Below are 24955 nucleotides of genomic sequence, written 5' to 3' on the forward strand. Positions count from 1 at the left end.
CCCCGGAGAACGTATCCGGGAGCGAGATCTTAGGCTCAGAATAAACTCCATGAACGCAAGCTGAACTGGTCACCTGAAACTGAGAAACTGTTTTACGGAGATCTGCTACCTCCAATGAAAGACCCTGCATGTGTTCAGTCAAAAGTGAAACCGGATCCATGCTTGAGAAAGTTTTGGCGGTTTATATTGTCACGGAAGGTGTACAGAAAACTAGAAGACACAAAATGAAGATCCGACTGACTGGATCCAAAACTAAGGAACCAAAGGGAGAGCCCTGCAACAGACCTGGCTCTCTCCCTAACTGCTCAGCCTATGCAAAAATCTCAATGGTAGATGATCGCATATCCTCGTTCCTCGACTGTATAACACCTGAACACCCTATAATAGTGAGGGGACACGACCACCGGCTCCCTACACTTGATACGGAGGGAGTCAGGGTCACCTGGGATCCAGCAAACAGGAAAACACAAATGAATGAACAAAACTTATCTGTAGAAGACTCAGTAGTAGCATCCAGCATGCACACACTCCAGGAAGTTGTATAAACCGCAAAGTGATGCAGTATGGGAAGGGATTTAAAGGGATGCAATCAGTGCAACTACATGACTGCTGAGAGAGGCTAACGAGATGAGAAAACGAAAGCAAAACAAAAGGAACCTCAAGGAGGAGGTTCTGAAGAACGTCTGTCAGAGCTTCTCAGATGTCTGGTGGTGACAGTTATGGGGAGGGGGATCTGTGTCATAAGATGCTATATAGTGCCGTCCACAGATCCCCCTCCCATAACAGAGCCGTCCACAGATCCCCCTCCCCATAACAGAGCCGTCCACAGATCCCCCTCCCCATAACAGAGCCCTCCACAGATCCCGCTCCCCATAACAGAGCCGTCCACAGATCCCCCTCCCCATAACAGAGCCCTCCACAGATCCCGCTCCCCATAACAGTGCCGTCCACAGATCCCCCTCCCCATAACAGAGCCGTCCACAGATCCCCCTCCCCATAACCGAATCGTCCACAGATCCCCCTCCCCATAACAGAGCCTTCCACAGATACCCCTCCCCATAACAGAGCCCTCTACAGATCCCCCTCCCCATAACAGTGCCATCCACAGATCCCCCATAACAGTGTCATCCATAGATCCCCCCATAGCATAGTCATCCACAGGTCCCCCTCCCCATAACATTGTCATCCACAGATTCCCCTCCCCATAACAGTGCAATCCACAGATCCCCCCATAATAGTGCCATTCACAGATCCCCCCATAATAGTGCCATCCACAGATCCTCCATAACAGTGCCATTCACAATTTGTTTTAATATGGCCTTTGAACATAATTTTTCAAGTAAAATCATATAAACCCCTTTTTTGGTCATTTTGGTATTTTTTCATGCTTAATCGATGAAATTATCGACAACTAATCGATTATTCAAATAATCGTTAGTTGCAGCCCTAGTGTCATAATAACTGTATAATGTCTGATAGGCCTAGTCCTGAGTTATATTACCCTGCTGTGGCGAAACCAACCTCGCCACTGGGTTTTGGATGGGCCTGGTTACCAGCCTCTTGCCCCAGGATTATGGCCCATACTAACTTTTATGGAGAAGACAGACCGGCCGCACAGTTTTTGTACATTTACTTGCGTGTATTAGTTGAGGCCTGCTGTGATTGGGTTTTGGTTAGTTAATAAATGCTAACATGACAGTTTTTTGGTTTTGCACATTATTGATGATTGTATTTCATGACTACTCTTCTGAGGGCAGTTTTGATAGGGGGGGGAGTTTTTTTGACACTCGCCCTGAGAGAAATTTTACCTAGAAACTGCACTGACCTTCGCAGCCGCCTTCCCCTTTAACAGTGACTTTCACAGCATACCACCCCCTTGAGAGTGACCTCCACAGGGGCCTGCCTCTTTAACAGTGGCCTTTACAGCAATCTGCCCCTTAACACTGACCTCCATAGCGGACCATCCCCTGATTTGTGACCTTCACAGCAGCCTTCCTCTAGGGTGGCCATAGGTCCAGTTTTAGGCCGGACAGTCTAACTTTCAGACTCCCTGTCCTCCATCTGGCGTAGGGCCTGGATGGACACAAGGCTGTCCTTTTGAACAGCTCACTCTCATAAAGCAGCACTGTATTGTCTGAGTGTGAGCTGCAGGAAGAAAGTCACCGTCCCTCCCACCTGTGCAGCTGACAGAAGTTGATTTTTAACCTAATTTTCTCAATCTCTGTCGGCTGAGGCATGGGAGGGGCGTGTCATAACCAGATCAGGGCGTGGCTTAGCAGGACCTAGAAGTTGATGTTTAACTTCATTTGTTCTAACCCTGTCGGCTGAGGAGTGGGAGGGGGAAGGCTTAATTGGATCGGGGGCGTGTACATTTGAACAGCTCACTCTAAGACAGCAGCACTGTGCTGTTTGAGTGTGGGCCGCAAGGAGAAAGTCACCCTCCCTCCCACCTTTAAAGCTGACAGAGGTTGAGTTTTAACTTAATTTTTTCAATTCCTATCGGCTAATAAGTGGGGGGTTGATCTAGCTAAATCATGGGTGTGGCCTGGGGGACCTAGAAGTTGATTTTTAACTTCATTTTTTCAATCCCTGTCGGCTAAGGAGTGGGAGGGGAGTGGCCTAACCAGATCAGAAACTGGATTTTTAGAAGATAAAAACATCTATTGCTGGAACAAAGGCACATCTTGAAATAAGGTACTAAGTGCTATTTGGCTAAGGCTTTACTTCAATAGCGATTATCCTGGTGACAGATTTCCTTTAAAACTCATCTACAGCAGTGAAAATAAATAGCTGGGTTGTTATGGAAACCTGAAGTAAAACTGTATATGGAGGCTGAAGGACCTGCAAACGTCAATTGCCTGATAAGGGTCATGTGATCAGGCCTCTTTTGGCTAATGTATTATTTGGGAATATCTCAGGAACAGTACGTCCTAGAGAGCTGAGACCTGTTCTAAAAGCTTCCCGGACACCTGATGTACCTGTGTGCCAAATTTGATTTGATTGTAAATGCAACGGTGTGGATTCCTTTAGCGGACATACACACACACACACACACACACACACACATACACTCAGCTTTATATATTAGGTAAAAAGATGAGTTATTTAAACTGTTAATTATAGATGAACAAATTTTTCAAAAGTTCGATTCGGCTGATTCGCCTAATTTATTTGTAAGTAGTGGGTGCAATGACAGTGAGCTGCTATAGTGCCGCTCCCCATCATTGTACTCCTCAGATGCCGCGTTCATACATGATTTTGGCATCTGAGTGTGAAAACAGTGTACAATTAACATTAAAAAGAGTTAAATCAAACTTACTGCCTGCCTTTGCTCGCTATGGGTCGGCCGCCACCATCTTGCTTGAAGATCTTGCACAAAATCTTGCATGGCGCAAGATTACGTCATCACACCGGCCGGGGATTTCGGACCGAGCTCTTCAATCAAGTTGGCCGCCGGCGGCCCGTTGCGAGCAAATGGAGGAGGTAAATATTAATTTTTTTAAGCACTATTTTAGGTTAAATCGATTCGCTTAAACAAAGCTCAAGAAAATTCGGCTTCGAGGCGAATCAAATTTATCCTGAAATTCAGATCGAATTCCACTTTGTGGGATTCGATTCGCTCATCTCTACTGGTAATTATATTTTTATTTTTTTCACTACTGTTTAACCCCCCCCCCAGGGAGCTAGAACCTGGGATCTTTTGATCCCCTTTCCTATTCAGCCTAATAGAGATCTATTTGGGTGAATAGGATTTTCATATGCTCCCTGATGCGTTGTGCTTCTTGCCCAGCTTGACAGGGAGCTTACTATGGCAGGCATGGTTAGTTTCAGAAGTGTCCAGGCTGTTATGGTAACAGATTTCACTGCAGGGACTCCGATCAGAAGGTAGGCAGTATCGCATCCCTCTACCCTTGCCTCACAGATGCCGCCATTGGTGTTGATCACAGCATCTGAGTGGTTAATTGACAGGGTTAGTGACTGGTATGCCACAGTGGTTGAAGGGGTTAATGTTTTGCTACTGTTGTGCAATAAAAATCTTTTAAAAAATATTCTTGTGTTGTCGCACTCCAATAGATGGAGTCGTATAAAACTTATTGTTTATGGACAAGCAGACATTTTCATTTTTTTTATACAAACAACTTAATGATTATCTTTTATTCTTTTTTGGAAGGAAAGTTAACAAAAGCAGCAATTCTGCCCAGTTTTTTTAAAGTTATTCACTATGCAGAATAAATAACATGTTAATTTTATTGTACTGGTGTACTTTTCTACATCCTCCCATCCTCCCGATCAATGTCCAGGATCCTCATAGTGTCTTATACTCATGAGGCAAACAAACAAACTTCCAGCATCCAGGGCCTAATAAAATCCATAAACGTTTATTTCTTGCTTTTAAAATCCAATCCAGCCTTGAATCACAAAATGGTCAACGTGTTCCGATGTGTTGTCTTAATCATGACCAGATTAGATGTGCACACATCACTTCCTTAAAAACATTTTTATAGTACCACCCCCAGCACGCCTTTTACCATGTGTTTGCATAATCATTAAATCAAAACAGGCGCACAGAGTGCCACATTAAAACAAAAAGAAATAAATCAAAACATGTAAATACTGCAATAAATACCAGAACTCTATTAATATAAAAAAAAAAGATCATGCAATTTATATCTTTCTTATTTATTACATCCTGGATGGTGGAAGTTTGTTTTGGAGTTTATTCCTGGTCATCCATTACTACTGGAGTGGCTCCTGAGTCTATTCTACAAATTCATAGCTCTCTTTTTTTTTTTTCACCATGTGAGGAAAATGGGGCACATTTTTTTAAGACTGATATTTTAGAGGTGGAGGTGGTTCACCAAAGTTTTGAAGATGCGCTGGCCTCTTCATAACTTTGGTGGATCCTCCACCAGTTCTAAATGTAAGACAGCTTCCTAGATATCTTACATTTAGACATTTTTCTACATCTGAAACAGGCATAGAAAATGGTAAATCAGACGGGCTTGTCCGCCGTCCCCTTCCCCACCCACAATTTTTGCCCTGGTGTGAGAAGGGAAAAGTTGCAGATGGAATCATCTGCACGTGAAATATACACCTAATATGGGCGTATTTCAGTATAATATGTGCCCCACAACGCCCCTTTTTAATTTAGTTATTTTACATGAAACAACCTTTTTACATGGAATCCCTTAGACATCTATAAATACATTTCTTTTAATCTTTGCTCATAAGATCTTCCATGCCATGCCCCTTACTAGTTTAGCAACCATTTTTATTTACGTCAAACAATACAAATATATTGTATTGCACAATATTCATATTACATCATTAGTGTACTCATCTGTGTGTGTTCATTAATCACAAGTCATACAAATTAGGGTGACAGCATGATGATCAGGGACAAATCAAGGGAATGATGTATATTCATACCGACCAGGTGTGACGGGGACTCCAAAGCCGAAAACTAGGCGTACTAAACACTGCAGTGCCCTTGCGCCAGATTACGTCAAACATCCACCCAGGAACCAGTCACTCCAGCCATCGCAGGAGTGTGCGCTCTTCCATATTGCATTCCCGGCAGTCATCTTTGAAATGGTACTAGTAGTTTGACTCAGTGGCACATGCGCATCTGCCAGATGCTGTATAGAGCACCATTTTGGTTTAGGTAAATTGCCCAATACTCCTCTATTATAGAAGCAAAGATGTATATTAAGGTGCATCCTGGAATAGGGGAGGTGACCTCTTGTCAAAGAAGACAAACCTCATCCCTAAGGGACCGACAGTGTATACGCGCACAATGCGTTAGTATCAAGCGCATATCCTATCAGGTCCACAAACCAGTACCTGCTCCCATGAACAAGAGGGTTCTCCTCATATTGTTAGGGTTATATCAACTTCAGATATAACATTGGCGCAACCATGGTATCATGAAAAAAATCATAATAAAAATAACAGTGTACACGTAAGTCACAGTATACATCCGGTGGATACATGTCAAGACATCCTCCCGATCAATGTCCAGGATCCTCATAGTGTCTTATACTCATGAGGCAAACAAACAAACTTCCAGCATCCAGGGCGTAATAAAATCCATAAACATTTATTTCTTGCATTTAAAATCCAATCCAGCCTTGAATCACAAAATGGTCAATGTGTTTCGATGTGTTGTCTTAATCATGACCAGATTAGATGTGCACACATCACTTCCTTAAAAACATTTTATAGTACCACCCCCAGCACGCCTTTTACCATGTGTTAGCAAAATCATTAATCAAATCAAAACAGGCGCACAGAGTGCCACATTAAAATGAAAACAAATAAATAAAAACATGTAAATACTGCAATAAATACCAGAACTCTATTAATATAAAAAAAAAAAGATCATGCCATTTATATCTTTCTTATTTATTACATCCTGGATGGTGGAAGTTTGTTTGTTTTGGAGTTTATTCCTGGTCCGGGGGTTCCTTGCACAGCCGCAAACAAGCGTGGGTGAGCTGAAGTTTTTGTTTGTGTTTTTCTTTTTATAATAAGCATTTTGTACTGGAATTTTTTTTTCTTCTAAAAGATCTATTAATATATATATATATATATATATATATATATATGTATATATATATATATATATATATATATATATATTATATATATGTGTGTTTTTAATGTTTGATCTTGCCATTCACTGACTGCTTCAATGATACATTGCAATGCTTATACAGGTAAAACTTGAAAAATTTGAATATTGTTTATTTCAGTAATGCAACTTAAAAGGAATTGCATTAATGCAGCTTAAAATTAGAATTTTGTGAAAAGGCTCAATATTCTAGTCTCAAAGTGTCACACTCTAGTCAGCTAATTACTCCATACCCCCTGAGCAAAGGGGACCTCAAAATTGTGACTTTGGGGTTTCATGAGCTGTAAGCCATAATCATCCAAATTATAACAAATAAAGGCTTGAAATATCTCGCTTTGCATGTAATGAGTCTCTCATATGTTAGTTTCACCTTTTAAGTTGCATTACTGAAATAAATAAACTTTGCACGATATTCTAATTTTTCGAGTTTCACTTGTATATTGCTCTGTCTTATGCCTGTTAGTATTATTGCAATTGCAGCAAGCCCCTGAGGATTTGGTGCAGAGGATGGGAGTGGAAATGGCCCTGATAAGATGTTGTGTCACAGTGTACTGCCTCAGGCAATCACTCCCTGGGGTTCAGTGCGGTGAAAAGATGACGTGAAGGAATCAGGCAGAGAAAGGAGAACATCAAATGTTAACATCCAGCAATAGTATGTACAATGTGCAGTTTCTGACACCAGATGATGAGGTATGGTGGCTGATTAGATGGCAATTAATGGCAAAGAACATCATTTGAATTTTAGTTGACAAGACTGTGAAGAAGCAAGAAAAATACCCCCCTGCAGATTTTTAGGAAATAACACATAAGTAGAATAAAAAGTAAAACAGATGTGTAGCCTATGAGACAAAAGGAGAGAGGTCCTGATTTTAAGAGCTTACAGAAGATCTTAAGAGCTTAGAAGAAGAGATTAAATTAAATGTAAATGTATGCATCTAAATTCCAATAACATGCTTATATCATATACCCAAGAAGTATTAAAGAATAATGCATATTCCAGTTCATAAAAAGCATTGGAAAAATAAAAAATAAGAATTGCTAAACTAATAAGGGGCATGGCATGGAAGATCTTATGAGCAAAGATTAAAAGAAATGTATTTGTAGATGTCTAAGGGGGTCCATGTAAAAAGGTTGTTCCATGTAAAGTAACTAAAATAAAAAGGGGTGTTGTGGGTCATTTATTACACTGAAATACGCCCATATTAGGTGTATTTAAATTGCAGATGATTCCATCTGCAACTTTTCCCTTGTCACGCCAGGGCTAAAATTGTGGGTTGGGAAGGGGACGGCGGGCAAGCCCGTCTGATTTACCATTTTCTATGCCTGCTTCAGATGTAGAAAAAGGTCTAAATGTAAGGCCTCATGCAGACGACAGTTTTTGTGGTCCGCATCCGAGCCGCATTTTTCGCGGCTCAGGTGCGGACCCATTCGCTTCAATAGGGCTGCAAAAGATGCGGACAGCACTCCTTGTGCTGTCCGCATCCGTTGCACTGTTCTGTGGCCCCACAAAAAAAATATAGCATGTCCTATTCTTGTCCATTTTGCGGGCAAGAATAGGCATTTCTAGCTTTTTTTAATGCAAAGCTATATTTTAAACAGTATGCTTGGTTACATTATGATAATGGAATAGTTTTCTTCTGATTGATCATTGTTTGTCAGTGATCACATTTTTATGCTGAAAAGTTGGGCTCACAAGAAATGGCAAATCCTACAGAGCTGCGAAGAAGTATCAGCTGCAGTTCTTCAGTGTGTTCATGGACTGGATTAAAAGTTTAATCATGTCCATCCGGCAAAATGGTAAACACATAGAACACATCATGTAAAGCACTTTAGGGAACTTTGACCTTGTAAATGTCATAAACAGGTACAGATAGGTCAAATCTGACAATTCCAGTGTGTTTCTGAGTAAATTCTAGCCAAGACTGATATATCATATGACCCACTTCCTATAGGAAAAACCTGAGCTGAATTTAATTTGGTGGATTTCAAAATAGCAGGTGAAAAAGTTTCCCCATCAATAATGCAGCAACCCTCCTAATTAATACTTTTATGCATTGGACGTCAGTTTTCTACAAATTACACCAGTTAAATGATGTTTATATACAGTACAGACCAAAAGTTTGGACACACCTTCTCATTCAAAGAGTTTTCTTTATTTTCATGACTATGAAAATTGTAGATTCACACTGAAGGCATCAAAACTATGAATTAACACATGTGGAATTATATACATAACAAAAAAGTGTGAAACAACTGAAAATATGTCATATTCTAGGTTTTTCAAAGTAGCCACCTTTTGCTTTGATTACTGCTTTGCACACTCTTGGCATTCTCTTGATGAGCTTTAAGAGGTAGTCACCTGAAATGGTTTTCACTTCACAGGTGGGCCCTGTCAGGTGTAATAAGTGGGATTTCTTGCCTTATAAATGGGGTTGGGACCATCAGTTGCGTTGTGGAGAAGTCACGTGGATACACAGCTGATAGTCCTACTGAATAGACTGTTAGAATTTGTATTACGGCAAGAAAAAAGCAACTAAGTAAAGAAAAATGAGAGGCCATCATTACTTTAAGAAATAAAGGTCAGTCAGTCCGAAAAATTGGGAAAACTTTGAAAGTGTCCCCAAGTGCAGTCACAAAAACCATCAAGTGCTACAAAGAAACTGGCTCACATGCGGACCGCCCCAGGAAAGGAAGACCAAGAGTCACCTCTGCTGCGGAGGATAAGTTCATCCGAGTCACCAGCCTCAGAAATCGCAGGTTAGCAGCAGCTCAGATTAGAGACCAGGTCAATGCAGACACATCTCTAGAACAACTGTTAAGAGGAGACTGTGTGAATCAGGCCTTCATGGTAGAATATCTGCTAGGAAACCACTGCTAAGGACAGGCAACAAGCAGAAGAGACTTGTTTGGGCTAAAGAACACAAGGAATGGACATTACACCAGTGGAAATCTGTGCTTTGGTCTGATAAGTCCAAATTTGAGATCTTTGGTTCCAACCACCGTATCTTTGTGCGACGCAGAAAAGGTAAAGGTTCCCACCGTGAAGCATGAAGGAGGAGGTGTGATGGTGTGGGGGTGCTTTGCTGGTGACACTGTTGGGGATTTATTCAAAATTGAAGGCATACTGAACCAGCATGGCTACCACAGCATCTTGCAGCGGCATGCTATTCCATCCGGTTTGCGTTTAGTTGGACCATCATTTATTTTTCAACAGGACAGTGACCCCAAACACACCTCCAGGCTGTGTAAGGGCTATTTGACCATGAAGGAGAGTGATGGGGTGCAATTTGACCATGAAGGAGAGTGATGGGGTGCTGCGCCAGATGACCTGGCCTCCACAGTCACCGGACCTGAACCCAATCGAGATGGTTTTGGGATGAGCTGGACCGCAGAGTGAAGGCAAAAGGGCCAACAAGTGCTAAGCATCTCTGGGAACTCCTTCAAGACTGTTGGAAGACCATTTCAGGTGACTACCTCAAAGCAAAAGGTGGCTACTTTAAAGAACCTAGAATATGACATATTTTCAGTTGTTTCAAACTTTTTTGTTATGTATATAATTCCACATGTGTTAATTCATAGTTTTGATGCCTTCAGTGTGAATCTACAATTTTCATAGTCATGAAAATAAAGAAAACTCTTTGAATGAGAAGGTGTGTCCAAACTTTTGGTCTGTACTGTATATTGGAAAATTTTGGGATCACTTAGCTCTCTAGGATCGCCGTCTTCTCGGACAGTAAGCACACCTCAAGAAGCCACACCAACACCATAGATTTGGGTGCAATCTGGCCGCAACCAGCTTTATTATCTCATTCACAGCAATCAGTGCACTTTCAAACACCGTATCAAACAAAATCCTTTGCTGTCTGGCTACTAATTAAACAGTAGTTTCCCTCACCGGCCGAGTACCGGTTCAGCTCGAGCATCGCTATGCTCGGCAGATCCGAGCGCTTGGCTGAGTACCACATGTGCTCGAGCGCCATGCTCGAGTCTCCTCCCTGCACGTTTGGCGCCTTCTAAGCAGCCAATAAACATGCTGGTAAGTATTGCAATCACTGTAATGCCATTAGCCATGTTTTCTACTGGCATTACAATGATTGGCTGGCCGGAACACGTCATCGGATGCTTTATAGCACCCGGTCACGCGTGTTCGGCTCATTGCTAGTCAGGGAGAGCTGCTGTTAGGAAGGGACAGAGAGTGTAGAGAGAATTTGATTGCAAATTACTCATTTTAAAGACATTTCAAAGACCCAAAAGTCATTTTAAGGACTACTGTGTATGTTGGCAGCAATTTAAAGTGCAGATTTTTGTTGGGAAAAAGTGAAAATCAATATATATACAAACTTTACTAAATCTACACACAGTTTTCTTGTCTGCGGTAGAAACCGTTTATCGCAGCGCACTACATTTCTATACTGTCTGAGTGCTTCAATCCCATACATTGGGAAAAAGTGAAAACCAATATATATACAAATTTCACTGAATCTACACACAGTTTTCTTGTCTGCACTAGAAACCGTTTATCGCAGTGCATTGCATTTCTATACTGTCTGAGTGCTTCAATCCCATATAGTAGAAAAAAGTTTAAATTAATATATATACAAATTTCACTTAATCTGCACACAGTTTTTTTGTCTGCGGCAGAAACCGTTTATCGCAGCGCATTGCATTTCTATACCATCTGAGTGTTCAATCCCATATATTGGGAAAAAGTTAAAATCAATATATATACAAATTTCACTGAATCTGCACACAGTTTTGTTGTCTGCGGTAGAAACCGTTTATCACAGCGCATTTTATTTCTATACCGTCTGAGTGCTTCAGGCCCATATATTGGGAAAAAGTGAAAATCAATATATATACAAATTTCACTAAATCTGCAAACAGTTTTCTTGTCTGCGGTAGAAACCGTTTATCGCAGTGCATTACATTTCTATACCGTGTGATTGCTTCAGGCCCATATATTGGGAAAAAGTTAAAATTAATATATACAGTACAGACCAAAAGTTTGGACACACCTTCTCATTCAAAGAGTTTTCTTTATTTTCATGACTATCAAAATTGTAGATTCACACTGAAGGCATCAAAACTATGAATTAACACATGTGGATTTATATGCATAACAAAAAAGTGTGAAACAACTGAAAATCTGTCATATTCTAGGTTTTTCAAAGTAGCCACCTTTTGCTTTGATTACTGCTTTGCACACTCTTGGCATCCTCTTGATGAGCTTCAAGAGGTAGTCACCTGAAATGGTTTTTACTTCAAGGGTGTGCCCTGTCAGGTTTAACCACTTCAACCCCGCTAGCTAAAACCCCCTTAATGACCAGGCCACTTTTTACACTTCTGCTCTACACTACTTTCACCGTTTATTGCTCGGTCATGCAACTTACCACCCAAATAAATTTTACCTCCTTTTCTTCTCACTAATAGAGCTTTCATTTTGTGGTATTTTATTGCTGCTGACATTTTTACTTTTTTTGTTATTAATCGAAATTTAACAATTTTTTTCCAAAAAAATGACATTTTTCACTTTCAGCTGTAAGATTTTGCAAAAAAAACAACATCCATATATAAATTTTTCGCTAAATTTATTGTTCTACATGTCTTTGACAAAAAAAAATGTTTGGGCAAAAAAAAAAATGGTTTGGGTAAAAGTTATAGCGTTTACAAACTAAGGTACAAAAATGTGAATTTCCGCTTTTTGAAGCAGCTCTGACTTTCTGAGCACCTGTCATGTTTCCTGAGGTTCTACAATGCCCAGACAGTAGAAAAACCCCACAAATGACCCCATTTCGGAAAGTAGACACCCTAAGGTATTCGCTGATGGGCATAGTGAGTTCATAGAACTTTTTATTTTTTGTCACAAGTTAGCGGAAAATTATGATTTTTCTTACAAAGTCTCATATTCCACTAACTTGCGACAAAAAATAAAAAATTCTAGGAACTCGCCATGCCCCTCACGGAATACCTTGGGGTGTCTTCTTTCCAAAATGGGGTCACTTGTGGCGTAGTTATACTGCACTGGCAATTTAGGGGCCCATATGTGTGAGAAGTAGTTTGCAATCAAAATGTGTAAAAAATGGCCTGCGAAATCCGAAAGGTGCTCTTTGGAATATGTGCCCCTTTGCCCACCTAGGCTGCAATAAAGTGTCACACATCTGGTATCACCGTACTCAGGAGAAGTTGGGGAATGTGTTTTGGGGTGTCATTTTACATATACCCATGCTGGGTGAGAGAAATATCTTGGCAAAAGACAACTTTTCCAATTTTTTTATACAAAGTTGGCATTTGACCAAGATATTTCTCTCACCCAGCATGGTTATATGTAAAATGACACCCCAAAACACATTACCCAACTTCTCCTGAGTACGGCGATACCAGATGTGTCACACTTTTTTGCAGCCAAGGTGGGCAAAGGGGCACATATTCCAAAGAGCACCTTTCGCATTTCGCAGGCCATTTTTTACACATTTTGATTGCAAAGTACTTCTCACACATATGGGCCCCTAAATTGCCAGTGCAGTATAACTACGCCACAAGTGACCCCATTTTGGAAAGTAGACACCCCAAGGTATTCCGTGAGGGGCACGGCGAGTTCCTAGAATTTTTTATTTTTTGTCACAAGTTAGCGGAAAATGATGATTTTTTTTATTTTATTTTTTTCCTTACAAAGTCTCATATTCCACTAACTTGCGACAAAAAAAAAATATTCTAGGAACTCGCCATGCCCCTCACGGAATACCTTGGGGTGTCTTCTTTCCAAAATGGGGTCACTTGTGGCGTAGTTATACTGCCCTGGCAATTTAGGGGCCCATATGTGTGAGAAGTACTTTGCAATCAAAATGTGTAAAAAATGGCCTGCGAAATCCGAAAGGTGCTCTTTGGAATGTGTGCCCCTTTGCCCACCTAGGCTGCAAAAAAGTGTCACACATGTGGTATCGCCGTACTCAGGAGAAGTTGGGGAATGTGTTTTGGGGTGTCATTTTACATATACCCATGCTGGGTGAGAGAAATATCTTGGCAAAAGACAACTTTTCCAATTTTTTATACAAAGTTGGCATTTGACCAAGATATTTATCTCACCCAGCATGGGTATATGTAAAATGACACCCCAAAACACATTCCCCAACTTCTCCTGAGTACGGCGATACCACATGTGTGACACTTTTTTGCAGCCTTGATCACCCCCCTGTAAGGCTCCATTCAGACATCCGCATGTGTTTTGCGGATCCGATCCATGTATCAGTGGATCCGTAAAAATCATACGGACATCTGAATTGAGCCTTACAGGGGGGTGATTAATGACGGAGGTGATCAGGAAGTCTATATGGGCGATCACCCCTCTGTCATTGATCACCCCCCTGTAAGTCTCCATTCAGAAGTCCGCATGTGTTTTGCGGATCCGATCCATGTATCAGTGGATCCGTAAAAATCATACGGACCTCTGAATGGAGCCTTACAGGGGGGTGATCAATGACAGGGGGGTGATCAATGACAGGGAAGTGATCAGGAAGTCTATATGCGATCACCCCCTTGTCATTGATCACCCCCCTGTAAGGCTCCATTCAGACGTCCGCATGTGTTTTGCGGATCCGATCCATGTATCAGTGGATCCGTAAAAATCATACGGACGTCTGAATGGAGCCTTAAAAGGGGGGTGATCATTGACAGGGGGGTGATCAATGACAGGGAAGTGATCAGGAAGTCTATATGCGTGATCACCCCTTGTCATTGATCACCCCCCTGTAAGGCTCCATTCAGACATCCGCATGTGTTTTGCGGATCCGATCCATGTATCAGTGGATCCGTAAAAATCATACGGACGTCTGAATGGAGCCTTACAGGGGGGTGATCAATGACGGAGGTGATCAGGAAGTCTATATGGGTGATCACCCCTCTGTCATTGATCACCCCCCTGTAAGGCTCCATTCAGACGTCCGCATGTGTTTTGCGGATCCGATCCATGTATCAGTGGATCCGTAAAAATCATACGGACCTCTGAATGGAGCCTTACAGGGGGGTGATCAATGACAGGGGGGTGATCAGGGAGTCTATATGGGGTGATCAGGGGTGATCAGTGGTTCATAAGGGGTTAATAAGTGACAGGGGGGGTGTAGTGTAGTGTTTTCTGGTACTTTGCACAGCTACCTGTGTCCTCTGGTGGTCAATCCAAACAAAAGGGACCACCAGAGGACCAGGTAGCAGGTATATTAGACGCTGTTATCAAAACAGCGTCTAATATACCTGTTAGGGGTTAAAAAAATCACATCTTCAGCCTGCCAGAGAACGATCGCCGCTGGCAGGCTGGAGATGCACTCGCTTACCTTCCATTCCTGTGAGCGCGCGCGCCTGTGTGCGCGCGTTCACAGGAAATCTCGCGTCTCGCGAGATGACGCATATATGCGTGACCGTGCGCAGCGCTGCCGCCTCCGGACCGCACATCTGCGTTAGGCAGTCCGGAGGCGGTTAATAAGTGGGATTTCTTGCCTTATAAATGGGGTTGGGACCATCAGTTGCGTTGTGGAGAAGTCAGGTGGATACACAGCTGATAGTCCTACTGAATAGACTGTTAGAATTTGTATTACGGCAAGAAAAAAGCAGCTAAGTAAAGAAAATTGAGTGGCCATCATTACTTTAAGAAATGAAGGTCAGTCAGTCCGAAAAATTGGGAAAACTTTGAAAGTGTCCCCAAGTGCAGTCACAAAAACCATCAAGCGCTACAAAGAAACTGGCTCACCTGTGGACCGCCCCAGGAAAGGAAGACCAAGAGTCACCTCTGCTGCGGAGGATAAGTTGATCCGAGTCACCAGCCTCAGAAATGGCAGGTTAACAGCAGCTCAGATTAGAAACCCGGTCAATGCCACACAGAGTTCTAGCAGCAGCAGACACATCTCTAGAACAACTGTTAAGAGGAGACTGTGTGAATGAGGCCTTCATGGTAGAATATCTGCTAAGAAACCACTGCTAAGGTCAGGCAACAAGCAGAAGAGACTTGTTTCGGCTGAAGAACACAAGGAATGGACATTAGACCAGTGGAAATCTGTGCTTTGGTCTGATGAGTTCAAATTTGAGATCTTTAGTTCCAACCACCGTGTCTTTGTGCGACGCAGAAAAGTTGAACCGATGGACTCTACGTGCCTGGTTCCCACCGTGAAGCATGGAGGAGGAGGTGTGATGGTGTGGGGGTGCTTTGCTGGTGACACTGTTGGGGATTTATTCAATATTGAAGGCATACTGAACCAGCATGGCTACCACAGCATCTTGCAGCGGCATGCTATTCCATCAGGTTTGCGTTTAGTTGGACAATCATTTATTTTTCAACAGGACAATGACCCCAAACACACCTCCAGGCTGTGTAAGGGCTATTTGACCATGAAGGAGAGTGATGGGGTGCTGCGCCAGATGACCTGGCCTCCACAGTCACCGGACCTGAACCCAATCGAGATGGTTTGGGGTGAGCTGGACCGCAGAGTGAAGGCAAAAGGGCCAACAAGTGCTAAGCATCTCTGGGAACTCCTTTCAGACTGTTGGAAGACCATTTCAGGTGACTACCTCTTGAAGCTCATCAAGAGAATGCAAAGCAGTAATCAAAGCAAAAGGTGGCTACTTTGAAGAACCTAGAATATGACATATTTTCAGTTGTTTCACATTTTTTTGTTATGTATATAATTCCACGTGTGTTAATTCATAGTTTTGATGCCTTCAGTGTGAATCTACAATTTTGATAGTCATGAAAATAAAGAAAACTCTTTGAATGAGAAGGTGTGTCCAAACTTTTGGTCTGTACTGTATACAAATTTCACTTAATCTGCACACAGTTTTTTTGTCTGCGGCAGAAACCGCTTATCGCAACGCATTGCATTTCTATACCGTCTGAGTGCTTCAATCCCATATTTTGGGTAAAAAGTGAAAATCAATATATATACAAATTTCACAGAATCTGCACACAGTTTTTTTTGTCTGCGCTAGAAACCGTTTAGCGCATTACATTTCTATACCGTCTGTATGTAAATATGAAGAAGGCCAGCACTAAGGAATGTGGAAGTGGGCGTTAGGCTACTTTCACACTAGCGTTCGGGCGGATCCGTTCTGAACGGATCCGCTCATAATAATGCAGACGGAGGCTCCGTTCAGAACGGATCCGTCTGCATTATATTAGCAAAAAAAAGCTAAGTGTGAAAATAGCCTGGGACGGATCCGTCCAGACTTTCAATGTAAAGTCAATGGGGGACGGATCCGCTTGAAGATTGAGCCACATTGTGGCATCTTCAAACGGATCCGTCCCCATTGACTTACATTGAAAGTCTGGACGGATCCGCACGGATCCGCACGCCTCCGAACGGCCAGGCGGACACCCGAACGCTGCAAGCAGCGTTCAGCTGTCCGCCTGTCCGTGCGGAGGCGAGCGGAGCGGAGGCTGAACGCCGCCAGACTGATGCAGTCTGAGCGGATCCGCCTCCATTCAGACTGCATCAGGGCTGGACGGCTGCGTTCGGGTCCGCTCGTGAGCTCCTTCAAACGGAGCTCACGAACGGAAACCCGAACGCTAGTGTGAAAGTAGCCTTATGCTGATGGTTCAGGCAGAGGTTGTGGCACTGGGCGCAATGAAACTGTGCCTGCTGCTAGTGCACCCAAAAAAAAAAAAGTAATAAAACCGTACCTAGCTTCATGTCCAACTTAGCTAGGCGGCGCACGACAACACTGTCCAAGTCAGACCAGTGCGAACAGTTGGTCGGGTGGCTTGCTGACGATAATGCTTCCAGTCGGCTAAGCACCACCCTCTCTTCCACCAAGTCCAGTCTCTGTAGCTAAGAGTCTGGTCAGCCATCCCCTCGCTCAGATCATCCTTCCTCCCACCATGGAGAGGCCTGCCAAACGAGTGATCCCACACTCGGGTAATACCAGGAGCTCTTTTCAGCTCCACTATTAGATTTGGCCCTCGCGGCCAGCATGATTGAAGAGGGACCTGAGATATTGTGCCCTGATTCCCAACCTCTTGAACCTTCACAGTCTCAAGAATATGATGGTGCTGAACATCAATCATTAGTTCATGAGGTGGATGACGATGAGACAAAGTTGTTAATCACTGAGGTTGTGGTTAGGTCAAGACAGGAGGATGATCAGAGTGAGGAAGTGGAGGAGGAGGCGTTGGACGATGAGGTCATTGACCCAACATGGGAAGGTGAAAAGCCGAGCGAGGACAGCAGTACAGAGGGGGAGGGATCCGCAGCACTGCAACAGGCTGTAAAAGGCAGTGGGGTTGCAAAAGGGAGAAGTCGGCCCACACCAAACAGGCCCGCAGCAGTTACACCGATCACCCCCATGCGTAAATCAACCTTAGCAAGGGGTAGGTGTTCCACAGTATGGCGCTTTTTTGAGGAAAGTGCAGAGGACAAAAGAGTGGTAGTTTGCAATCTGTGCAGTACCAAAATGAGCTGAGGCATGAACAATAGCAACCTCACCACCACCAGCATGATCCGCCACATGGCATCCAAGCACCCTACTAAATGGGCTGAACGCCTGGGTCCACAATCTGGGTCTGCGGGTCACACCACTGCCTCCTCTTCCCCTGTCCAATCCCCTGTCCAAGGTGCAGGCCTGGATGCCTCTCGCCCTGCACCTGGACCTTCGAATAAACCAGCAGCAACAACATCCACTTCCCTGTCCCAGTGCAGCATCCAAATGTCCATACCACAGTCATTTGATCGCAAGCACAAATACCCACCCACCCACAGGCCATAGCACTTAATTGCCAACTTTCAAAACTACTGGCCCTTGAAATGTTGCCATATAGGCTTGTGGACACTGAGGCCTTCCGCACCAGTATTTTTCACGGTGTGCCCGCCTTACACCAGCATGTGTCCCAGAATATCACCTGTGCCCTGACCAACGCAGTTACTGGGAAGGTCCACTTAACCACGGACACATGGACAAGTGCTGGTGGCCAGGGATGCTACATTTCCCTGACCGCACACTGGGTGAATGTGGTGGAGGTCGGGAGTGAGTAGTACCCTGGGATGGCACATGTGCTACCCACGCCCAGGATTGCAGGCCCTACGTCCATCAGGATCTCCGCAAGCAGCTATGTTACTGGCTCCAACTCCCACTTCTCCTCCTCTTCTGCCTCATCCTCCTCCACTTCCACCTCCAGCAGCAGTCAGCCATCAGTCGCTAGCTGGAAGCAGTGTAGCACTGCTGTGGGGAAATGTCAACAGGCTGTGCCGAAGCTGATCTGCCTAGGGGACAAACAGCACACCGCCGCAGAGCTTTCGCAGGGTATAAGGGACCAGACCGAACTGTGGCTCTCTCCACTCAACCTACAACCAGGCATGGTTGTGTCTGACAATGGCTGTAACTTGGTGGCGGCTTTGGAGCTCGGCAACCTGACACACATTCCATGCCTAGCCCATGTCCTAAACTTAGTGGTTCAGCGTTTTATCAAAACATACCCCAATTTGCCAGAGCTACTAGTGAAGGCGGTACATCCCACTGCTGTGTCTACTCAAACAATCGCTGCTCACAATTAAGGATGACACTATGAATGTGACAGATGAGGAACAAGGGGAGGACATCTCACAGGGTGATACCCAGAACACCCACAGTTTGTCTTCTCAGCACGAATTGGACCCTGAAGAGGAGGAGGAGGAGATGGAGACTGTTGCCTCTGCTACAGAGGCTAGTGCCCATGGAACTTTAATTCCATCTGTTCAGTGTGGATGGGCTGACGAGGAGGAGGAGGAGGGGGAAGAGGAGATGGAGAGCCATCCTGATGTCGACATCTTGCCTGTTGGTACTCTGGCACACATGGCTGAATTCATGTTAGGCTGCCTTACCCGCTACCCTCGCATTATATACATTTTAGATAACACGAATTACTGGGTGTACACCCTTCTCGACCCCCGCTACAAAGAAAACTTCTCATCTCTCATTCCTGTGGTGGAGATGACGAGTAAAACGGTGCAATACCAGAAGGTACTTGTTGAAAGATTGCTCCAGAATTTTCCATCTGACAACGCTGGCGGCAGAGTCCATACTCCCTTAGGCAACCGGGGAAGGGAGACAATGGGAACACACAGCAGTTCCAACAAAGGCAGGGCAACACTCTCCAAGGCATGGGACACTTTCATGACACCCCGCCAGCAACCTCACCCTGAAGCACGGTCTACTGCTAAAAGGAGGGAAAAGTTTTGGAAAATGGTAAAGGAATACATAGCAGAACGTGTCAGCATCCTAAATGATCCCTAAGTGCCTTACAACTACTGGGTGTCCAAGCTGGACACGTGACACGATTTTGCGCGCTACACATTGGAGGTGTTGGGTTGCCCTGCTGCCAGCGTTTTGTCTGAGTGTGTATTTAGTGCTGCTGGTGGCATCATAACAGATAAGCATATCCGCTTGTCCACTGGCAATGCCTGTATGGCCCCTGACTACTCCACTCCACCAGAGGAACGCTGATCTAATGAGGAACAAACACGCATTTTAAATGAATGCTTTACAATGTACTCAATCCACAAGATTCAGATGCACCCTTTTCACCTCCAAAAAAGGGTATATGTTTGAGTCTTGTTTACTCCTCCTTCTCCATACAGTATATATTCCCTCAGTACAATGTTTTATACTGTCTGCTCACCTGTAGGCTCTCACTCCAATGTTTCATACGGTCTGCTCACCTATAGGCCTTCACTCCAATGTTTCATACGGTCTGCTCACCTGTAGGCCCTCACCTCCAATGTTTCTTACGGTCTTCTCACCTGTAGGCCCTCACCTCCAATTTTTTATACGGTCTGCTCAGCTGTAGGCCCTCACTACAATGTTTTATACGGTCTGCTCAGCTGTAGGCCCTCACCTCTATGTTTCATACGGTCTGCTCACATGTAGGCCCTCACCTCCAATGTTTCATACGGTCTGCTCAGCTGTAGGACCTCACTACAATGTTGCATATGGTTTGCTCAGCTGTAGGCCCTTACTACAATGTTTTATGGGGTTTGCTCATCTTCAGGCCCTCACCTCCAATGTTTCATACGGTCTGCTCAGCTGTAGGCCCTCACTATAATGTTTTATGGGGTTCGCTCACCATAAGGCACTCACTATAATGTTTTATGGGGTTTGCTCACCTGTAGGCCCTCACTACAATGTTTAATACAGTCTGCTCACATGTAGGCCCTCACCTCCAATGTTTCATACGGTCTGCTCAGCTGTAGGCCCTCACTACAATGTTTCATACGGTCTGCTCAGCTGTGGGCCCTCAATACAATGTTTTATGGGATTTGCTCACCATAAGGCCCTCACTACAATGTTTTATGGGGTTTGCTTACCTGTAGGCCCTCACCTCCAATGTTTCATATGGTCTGCTCAGCTGTAGGCCCTCACTACAATGTTTTGCACGGTCTGCTCACCTGTAGGCCCTCACCTCCAATGTTTCATACAGTCTGCTCACCTGTAGGCCCTCACCTCCAATGTTTCATACGGTCTGCTCAGCTGTAGGCCCTCATTACAATGTTTTATGGGGTTTGCTCACCTTCAGGCCCCCACCTCCAATGTTTCATACGGTCTGCTCAGCTGTAGGCCCTTACTACAATGTTTTATGGGGTTTGCTCACCATCAGGCCCTAACTTCAATGTTTCATATAGTCTGATCACCCGTAGGCCCTCACTCCAATGTTTCATACGGTCTGCTCACCTGTAGGCGCTCACTACAATGTTTTATGGGGTTTGCTCACCATCAGGCCCTCACCTCCAATGTTTCATATGGTCTGCTCAGCTGTAGGCCCTCAATACAATGTTGTATGGGGTTTGCTCACCATAAGGCCCTCACTACAATGTTTTATTTGGTTTGCTCACCTGTAGGCCCTCACCTCTAATGTTTCATATGGTCTGCTCAGCTGTAGGCCCTCACTGTAAAGTTTTATGGGGTTTGCTCACCATCAGGCCCTCACTCCAATGTTTCATACAGTCTGCTCACCTGTAGGCCCTCACTACAATGTTTCATATGGTGTGCTCACCTGCAGGCCCTCACCTCCATTGTTTCATACGGTCTGCTCAGCAGTAGGCCCTCACTACAATGTTTCATACGGTCTGCTCACCTGTAGGCCCTTACCTCCAATGTTTCATACGGCCTGCTCACCTGTAGGCCCTCACCTCCAATGTTTCATACGGTCTGCTCAGCTGTAGGCCCTCACCTCCAATGTTTCATACGGTCTGCTCAGCTGTAGACCCTCACTACAATGTTTAAAACGGTCTGCTCAGCTGTAGGCCCTCACTACAATGTTTTATGGGGTTTGCTCAGCTGTAGGCCCTCACTACAATGTTTTATGGGGTTTGCTCACCATCAGGCCCTAACTCCAATGTTTCATACAGTCTGCTCACCCGTAGGCCCTCACTCCAATGTTTCATACGGTCTGCTCACCTGTAGGCCCTCACTACAATGTTTTATGGGGTTTGCTCACCATAAGGCCCTCACCTCCAATGTTTCATATGGTCTGCTCAGCTGTAGGCCCTCAATACAATGTTTTATTGGGTTTGCTCACCATAAGGCCCTCACTACAATGTTTTATGGGGTTTGCTCACCTGTAGGCCCTCACTCCAATATTTAATACGGTCTGCTCACCTGTAGGCCTTCACCTCCAATGTTTCATACGGTCTGCTCACCTGTAGGCCCTCACATCCAATGTTTCATACGGTCTGCTTAGCTGTAGGCCCTCACCTCCAATGTTTCATATGGCCTTCTCAGCTGTATGCCCTCACTACAATGTTTTATGGGGTTTGCTCACCTTCAGGCCCTCATCTCCAATGTTTCCTACGGTCTGCTCAGCTGTAGGCCCTAAATACAATGTTTTATGGGGTTTGCTCACTATAAGGCCCTCACTACAATGTTTTATTTGGTGTGCTCACCTGCAGGCCCTCACCTCCATTGTTTCATACGGTCTGCTCAGCAGTAGGCCCTCACTACAATGTTTCATACGGTCTGCTCACCTGTAGGCCCTTACCTCCAATGTTTCATACGGTCTGCTCACCTGTAGGCCCTCACCTCCAATGTTTCATACGGTCTGCTCAGCTGTAGGCCCTCACCTCCAATGTTTCATACGGTCTGCTCAGCTATAGGCCCTCACCTCCAATGTTTAATACCGTCTGCTCACCTGTAGGCCCTCACTACAATGTTTTATGTATATGGAAAAATTTTATGGCACTCCTGTAGATATGGTGAAAAAAAGTGTCCTTTATTTATACACATGTCACAGCGACGTTTTAGTCCCCTCACAGAACCATTTTCAAGCCAAGGCTTGAAAAGGGTTCCGTGAGGGGACTGAAACGTCGCTGTGAATAAAAGACACTTTACCATATCTACATGTTCTCTGGTGGCTGGGACTGCGGGAGCACACATAGGCCGACACTTCTTCCTATAGTGTGCAAGCACGGCCACTGCGGCTGGCTTGTAGGGTGGTCGTAACCATGGAAATGAGCACTGTGTAATGCGATGGAAAAAAGAATACAGCCAGCAAAGGAGGCAATGTGGATAATCACAATACATTAGTAAGTGCCTTGTATTAAATTTCTCTACAAGATAAATGCCATTTGCTGAAGTGAGACAACTCCTTTAATCATTTTAAGCCTGAAGACAGGAATTCAATAGTAAACACATTTCTGACATTACTTGACACACCTTTGACTTTATTAAGATGGTTCTGGATTCATTATTACAATACTAATTATCAGTGTGGTGTAGGGTAGCACAAGGATCACTTTTCCTGGTGGTAATATCGCCCTAGGTACCATATTTACATAGTGTGGGTCAAGTGACTGCAACATTGACCTGACAACCTTTGTACCGCTGTGGGGCAAACAATATATGTTCTACCAATAGTGCTGTTATTAAAAACGACAAGACCTTGACAAAAAGAGTTATTACACTACATTTCTCATTTATACTTGTCAATTAAATGAGTGAGTAAGATATATATTAATATAGACTGTGACTCATAGTATGATAGATTATCTAAGCAATAGGTTGTGTATGCAGTGTGTGTGTGTGTGTGTGTGGGTATAGGGGGACAGCATCTGCAACATCAAAATTTATATGCAAATTCCTATATATATGTAGATAACCACAAACAATATATAGAACATAATGGGGTAATTTATTAAGACCAGCGATTTAAACACTGGTTTTAATACCCCTGCATCGGTGGTGGACCCACCAAAGTCATGTATAGGCCTCTACATAATTTCGGCGCATGATCTGCCGGCATACACCAAACTTAAATATATGACCCAACATTTGAGAACTTCAAAATGAGTTCTGACAAAAAAGATTTATTCTAACTTGGACGTTCATAGATTTACGGAATACAATTAAACTGTCCAGAATATATTGTTATAAGTAAATCTGATGTGTTATGTAATTTGATTGCAACATGCTTTTTAATTGTATTAATCCAAATGACATCTTGGCATAGATACATTAAATGAACAATGCTCAAATCTCTCATACTTAATTTTACATAGCTTCAGTTGATTTATATTCTATCCCCTTTAGTTTATATGATCTGTGGGTGTATTTCATGGAATGGAAGGAAATTGGCCAAGAGTTTTGGTAAATTGATCTGTGTTCTTGATCCTGCAATCATAGTGTACAGTACAGTCCTTGCCAATGCAAACGTCATTTATTTGCAGTGTGGAAAGCACTGTCCTGGCCTATGTATGTGTGGCATAGATGCAAACATATCATATGTGCAACTTGTGCAGCTATACAGAGGTCCTGAAAATATTGGAGCCACTGCTACCTAATTGTTACAATGCAACCTACTATCTGGTCACTCTTGATGCACATTCCCATCTGTACTAGAGAATCTGATTTTTTGAAAAGCTCTATGACTAGCACTCTGCTGTCATTATATTGTTTATAGGAAATCACAATATACCGTACTTCTCTTGCTCAGGAGCCTGCTGTTGCCAGTGTCCACCCATGTACCGCCATAATACTACTCAGATCACATATAGTATATATCAGTTTTAGTTTGAATATATATTTTATATAAATGTGAACACCATAGCACATTCATATTTCATAATTACAGTATCAACATTTTAGTTGCATAGCTTAGGGTTATAATCACTGCAAAGCTGAGGGCTTGTTCACAACTGAATCAGAGGCTTCATTTGGGGGCTCTATTGCAGATTCAAAAACAGTGGACAAAAAATTCCTATGCAGGACCTTTTTCCCACCGCAAAGAAAGCGGGCTCCCGAACGGAAACCAAATGGACCCCGTTAAAGTAAATGGAATCTGTTTGGCTCTGTTCAGGACAGTTATTTTTAATAATAAAT

This window comes from Bufo gargarizans, chromosome 1 (genome assembly GCF_014858855.1).
Source record: "Bufo gargarizans isolate SCDJY-AF-19 chromosome 1, ASM1485885v1, whole genome shotgun sequence".
NCBI classification, from domain to species: Eukaryota; Metazoa; Chordata; class Amphibia; order Anura; family Bufonidae; genus Bufo; species Bufo gargarizans.